The sequence below is a fragment of the Hoplias malabaricus genome, chromosome 8, assembly GCF_029633855.1.
Source record: "Hoplias malabaricus isolate fHopMal1 chromosome 8, fHopMal1.hap1, whole genome shotgun sequence".
NCBI lineage: Eukaryota > Metazoa > Chordata > Actinopteri > Characiformes > Erythrinidae > Hoplias > Hoplias malabaricus.
The window spans coordinates 35,406,793-35,412,792 of NC_089807.1; positions in this window are offsets into that span (position 1 = coordinate 35,406,793).

The window sequence follows — 6,000 nt, forward strand, 5'->3', positions numbered from 1 at the left end:
CTGTCTAAACAGCCCTGTACAGGAAACTGGTTTCAGCGCCTTTTCCTTCAAATGAGAATGACCCACAGCTCAGTTCAGTGAAAGAGCCCAGGAGGGTGGAGCAGTAGCTCTGGATTTTAGCCATCATTTGTTTGGGTTCTTCTTTTTCTCTCCATAATTAATCAGTACTCTTATTAGTTTTACACAGTTTAACCTCGTCTTTGTGCTCTTATATAAACTCAGGATTCTAAAATCTCTGCAGTCTACAGAAGAAGCAGCACAAAATCAGAAGTGCTCTTTTTATCACATGTTTTCTAGCTTGGGCAACCCACAACAAAACTGCCTGGCTTGTCTTGTTTCACAGTTTGTTGGTTGGTAGACACTCCAGGTTCTGATTAATGTGCTAATGCACTGAATAATTGATTTAATTAATTATTTCCATGTTGTGCCCCCTTTAATATAAAAGGCTGCAGTACTCATACATACCCACCAGGTGATGCTCTTTCCAATGTCTAAGAAATGTACTGCTACATTAAACATTGTAGAAAGTTAACCTTCACTGTGTGATCACTCTAATACCTCTCTCATGTGTCATGGGCTGATGATGAGCATCGTGTATTTGCGGCATATTTGCAGGAAGCTGTATAGATGTGGAGTAATCAATTCACAGCGCTGACCAAATCAATAAGTACAGCTGCAAAGCTGCTAACCTGCTGAGCCTAGCTCAGTCTGGTGAGGTAAGCACACAGTGGTAAGTGATTCATTCCCGGTGTCTTCTTTTTGATAGGGTTTAGTAAGACCACCCTTCACATACAGTCAAGCCCGAAATTATTCATAGCACTGGCAAATTTTGACGTAAATTTACTTTTATTCAACCAGCAATGTTATTTTTGACCGGAAACGACACAGGCATCTCCCAGGAGATAATACGATGATGTACAAGAGGCATCATTGTGGAAAAAAATATTTCACATTTGAACAAAAATGGCATGTCCAAAATTATTCAAACCCTTCTCAATAATTAATAGAAAAGCCTTTATTGGCTCTTACAGCAATCAAACGCTTCCTGTAATTGCTGACCAGCTTTTTGCATGTCTCCACTGGTATTTTTGCACATTGATCTTTAGCAATGAGCTCCAACTCTTTGAGGTTGGAGGGTCTCCTTGCCATCACCCTGATCTTTAGCTCCCTCCACAGATTCTCAACTGGATTTAAGTCAGGACTCTGGCTGCGCCACTGCAAAACGTTAATGTTTTTGTCTGCTAACCGTTTCTTCACCACTTTTGCTGTGTGTTTTGGGTCGTTGTCGTGTTGAAATGTCCACTGGTTCCCAAGGCCAAGTTTCTCTGCAGACTGCCTGATGTAGTTTTTGAGAATCTTGGTGTATTGCTCTTTTTTCATGGTGCCGTTCACTGCGATCAAGTTCCCTTTCCTCTGATCAAAGATAACCACCTCACTGTCCACCTTCAGCTCCACTGACCATACAGGAGCCATTTGTAGTTCTACAATTACAGACTAGAGTCCTTCTGTTGCTCTGTGTACATTATTGCCTTTTATTATTATTGCTATTATTGCCTTGTTTCACCCTGTTATATAATACTCAGGACCCCCACGGGACCATCAAAGAACAGGTATGATTTGGGTGGTGGATCATCCTTAATCCTGCAGTGTCACTGACGTGGTCGTGATGTGTTAATGTGTGTTATGCAGGCATGAGTGGATCAGACACAGCAGTGCTGCTGGAGTTTTTAAAGCCCTCAGTGGCACTGCTGGACTGAGAATAGTCCACCAACCAAAAATGTCCAGCCGACAGCATCCTGTGTTCACTGATGAAGGACTAGAAAATGACCAACACAAACTGCAGCATCAGGCAAGCTACTGTCTCAGACTACATCTACAAAATGGACCAACCAGGTTAGAGTATAACAGAGTGGACATTGAGTTGACACAGTGTTTAAAAACTCAAGTTCAAGTTCAAGTACTCCTGCTGTGTCTTGAACTCCTGCTGTGTCTGATCCACTCATACTAGTGCAACACACACTAACACACCACCACCATATCAGTGTCACTGCAGCGCTAGGAATGATCCAGCACTGCTCTGTGGTGGTTCTATGAGAATTCTGACCATTGAAGAACAGGGTGAAAAAGGGAAAATAAAGTATACAGAGCAACAACTTGACTATAGGTTGTAATTATAAAACTACGAAGTGCTCCTGTATGGTCAAGGAACTCAGAGAATGGATGGTGAGTGTAGAAACAAGGCTGTGGTCGTAACCTAAGTTGTTATTGCGGATTGGTGTATAAAGCAATGTGGTGTATAAATGTAAATACACTCCTGAGATTTAAAAAAAGTGTTGTTGGACACCAGATTCAGGAAAGAAATACAATAAAATAAATTCATGTGAGGTACTGAAGTGCTGCTAAAGAACTGATCGATTGACCCAGGCAATGGCTGTTAGCAACGGTTGCTAAGCACTGACTGAAGGATTAAGAGGATAGCTAGCGTTGTGCTGGGGCTTTCATTCATCTTCTGTAACCACTTCATTTACATCAGGGTCGCAGTGTGTGCAGCGTCTACTTGCAGTCATTGGGCGTAAGACAGGAACACACACTGGATACTCAGTCCATCACAGGGCCACACATACATTTATAGACACTTGGAATTATGGGAGGAAACCAGAGCACTTGGATGAACCCTACAAAATCCTTACAGACAGTGACACTGAGGTGAGGCTTGAACCCTGGACCTCAGGACTCTGGAGCTGTGTGCCACCATGTTGCCCTGGGATGGGTCAAGAAAATCTGTATTTTCGTTTAATTGGAATGTGTTGTGACTATGGACCTACACACGACCAATAAATAATGTTAGAAATATATTGCAGAGATTCAGATGAGGGCGGCACGGTGGTGCAGCAGGTAGTGTCGCAGTCACACAGCTCCAGGGTCACTGTCTGTGAGGAGTTTGGTGTATTCTCCATGTCTCCGGGTGCTCCGGTTTCCTCCCATGGTCCAAAAACACACAATGGTAGGTGGATTGGTGACTCAAAAGTGTCCGTAGGTGTGAGTGTATGTGTGTGTGTGTGTATGTGTATGTGTGTGTGTCACCCTGTGAAGGACTGGTGCCCTCTCCAGGGTGTGTTCCTGCCTTGGGTAGGCTCAATGTATAAAAGAATAAAAGATTTAAAATGAACAATTTTGTAGTGTTTTGTTCTGTTCCTAAAAATGACATTTGTCCCAAAGCTCCTTTATTAATATTTATTCCGCTTATCGTCGCTGTCTGATTATAAACATGTATGTCCCTTTTTTTGTAGATTTGTAGTTTACTACATCATTTGAACACAGCAGGTGTCCTGCAAATTGTGGTAAAACTTCATGATGGATGATCTAGAGGAAATCAATACAGGCCACATTTTTACCCCATAGGTAGGGTGACCAGATCTGAGATGGTGAAGGTTATCGACCAATAACGGTAGCTCTACAGTCAGACCGTCCAATCAGAAGATTTTAGGCTACTTCACCACGCCCCCTTCTCACTCAAGCGAACCAATCGGAGTAGGGGAGGGCGGGACTAGATTGTGAACCAAACGCTTCTCGAAGTTCTATGTAAGCTCTAGAAACACAAAATCCCGGACGTTTGTGAAATTCTGCCCGGACATTTTTTTAAGTCTAAACAAGAGGACATGTCCGGGTAAAAGAGGACGTCTGGTCACCCTACCCATAGAATTAATTCAGCAGATTCATTGCATACAGAACTGTGACCTTTTGTGGAGGATGTATTGCATTATCTTTTAACCAAGCGTTCATGTGTAGATCAGTGGCAATTTACTACAAATGGTAATTATACGAACTCTATGTAGCATTTTCACCTTAAAATAACAGCTTCAAAATCATTGTGATGCTCCACTGAGCTGTAATAGGGAGAAAAGAGCCTGTTGTAGCTTCTACTGGTTCTGCACTGCAGAAACTAAACTATGTAACTAGTTTAGTTTAGACGGTGGGTAGGAAGCACAATTGGCCTTTGAGGTGTTAGCCAGTATATGCGTCTGTATTGATCATCATGTTATACTGATCAATAAAACCCTTCAGTCATCTCCATACAACATATGTCAACAAAGTGCATGTCCTCTGCCGAACTCAAATCAGAGATACAGTACACAGTAAGGAAAGAATCCCGTTGCCTTGACACTTCAGGTTCTTTACTGCAGGCATCTGAACGAGAGGAGAATTTGACTGACACAAATTGACATCGGAAGCTTGTTCGAGGTCATGTATTCAGCTTTTCCCAGTAATGCTCATTAACTGTTAAGTGCTAGACTGTACACTGTTTTATTGTATTACTACAGGCTAATTTGTTGTTTAGGTCCCACATATGGAAACATATTTTTACAACTTTGTAATATTTATTACAGGAGAAGAAATTATGTTCTCAGCTTGTAATATAGGCAGCGTTATTGCAAACCATTTTAGACCATTTTAAATAATTTTTGCTGGTGCAATCATCATTAATGTTCAAATAAAATAAAAGTCCTGTTGCAAATGGTGTGAAAACAAACAAAGGGAACAAGAGAAGTTGCATTTTTAATTTTCCTGTATTTGGATGTGAGAGAATGCAAGTCAAATATTGTTTTTTCTGCTGGATGGGTTTTTATGGGGATTATTTTTATGGGGATGTATTAACAAAGGTTGCAGAGCATCCGTAGCCTTCCTAGAATGATTAGGCACTTGGCAGGAACACAGCCTGGACAGAGCACTAGTCCATTACAAGGCATCGCACACTCGCCCTTAGAGCTTGTGCTTGGGTGTTGGTCCAGTGCTCAGCAAAATCATTTTGTAGGCATACAGCAAAATCACTCTTGCATGTGTTGACAGATGCGGGATGATTTCTAGCTACAGAAAGTGCTTACAGGCCATCCTTGTCCATTCTCAGTGTTTTATTTGTTTGCTGCCTGGCGGCTAGGTGCATCAGACTGCCATTCAAGCTGAAGTCATGGGCCAAGGACCTGATTGAAGTCTATAACATTTGAGATATGAGAATAACCAAGTGTGCTACAGACGGTTTACACAAGTATTACAAGTTTATTTGTTGTTTGTTTTATGTGACATTGTAAGCATGTTGAACAAGTTTCACTGTCAGTGTGATGGCATTTTTCTATGTCACTGTAGTGGGACCCTCGATTACATCTACACTACCTTTAATTAGGGAATGTTGCATCATATTCTATTTTAAGTGTAGAATTGTAACGTGTTTTTGCTTCAAATATTCAGCACCGCCCTGTGAAGGACTGGCGTCCTCTCCAGGGTGTATTCCCACCTTGCGCCCGATGATTCCAGGTAGGCTCTGGACCCCCCGCGACCCTAAATTGGATAAGCGGTTACAGATAATGGATGGATGGATATTCAGCACCAGGCTTTTTCATTGTTTTTCTACTTAAAACAGTTATGTTATGAAAGCTTATACATATTTTACCTTAATGGTACCGAGTTAGACTTGAACATTACTGTACATGATGTATGTTTACAGTGTACTATTAATGAATATATAGTTTATTTAGTTTATAATAGCTTATAGTATATTTTCTGAGTGTAGCTATTTTTTTATAAATATTTAGCTGACACTTGGCACCTGGAGGTTGTGGGTTCAAGTCCTGCTCCGGGTGACTGTCTGTGAGGAGTTGGTGTGTTCTCCCCGTGTCTGTGTGGGTTTCCTCCGTGTGCTCCGGTTTCCTCCCACAGTCCAAAAACACACGTTGGTAGGTAGATTGGCGACTCCAAAGTGTCCGTAGGTGTGAGTGAATGTGTGTCTGTGTTGCCCTGTGAAGGACTGGCGCCCCCTCCAGGGTGTATTCCCGCCTTGTGACCAATGATTCCAGGTAGGCTCTGGACCCACCGCCACCCTGAACTGGATAAGCGCTTACAGATAATGAATGAATGAATGTTATGAAAGCTTATACATATTTTACCTTAATGGTACCCAGTTAGACTTGAACATTACTGTACTTGAAGTATGTTAACAGTGTACTA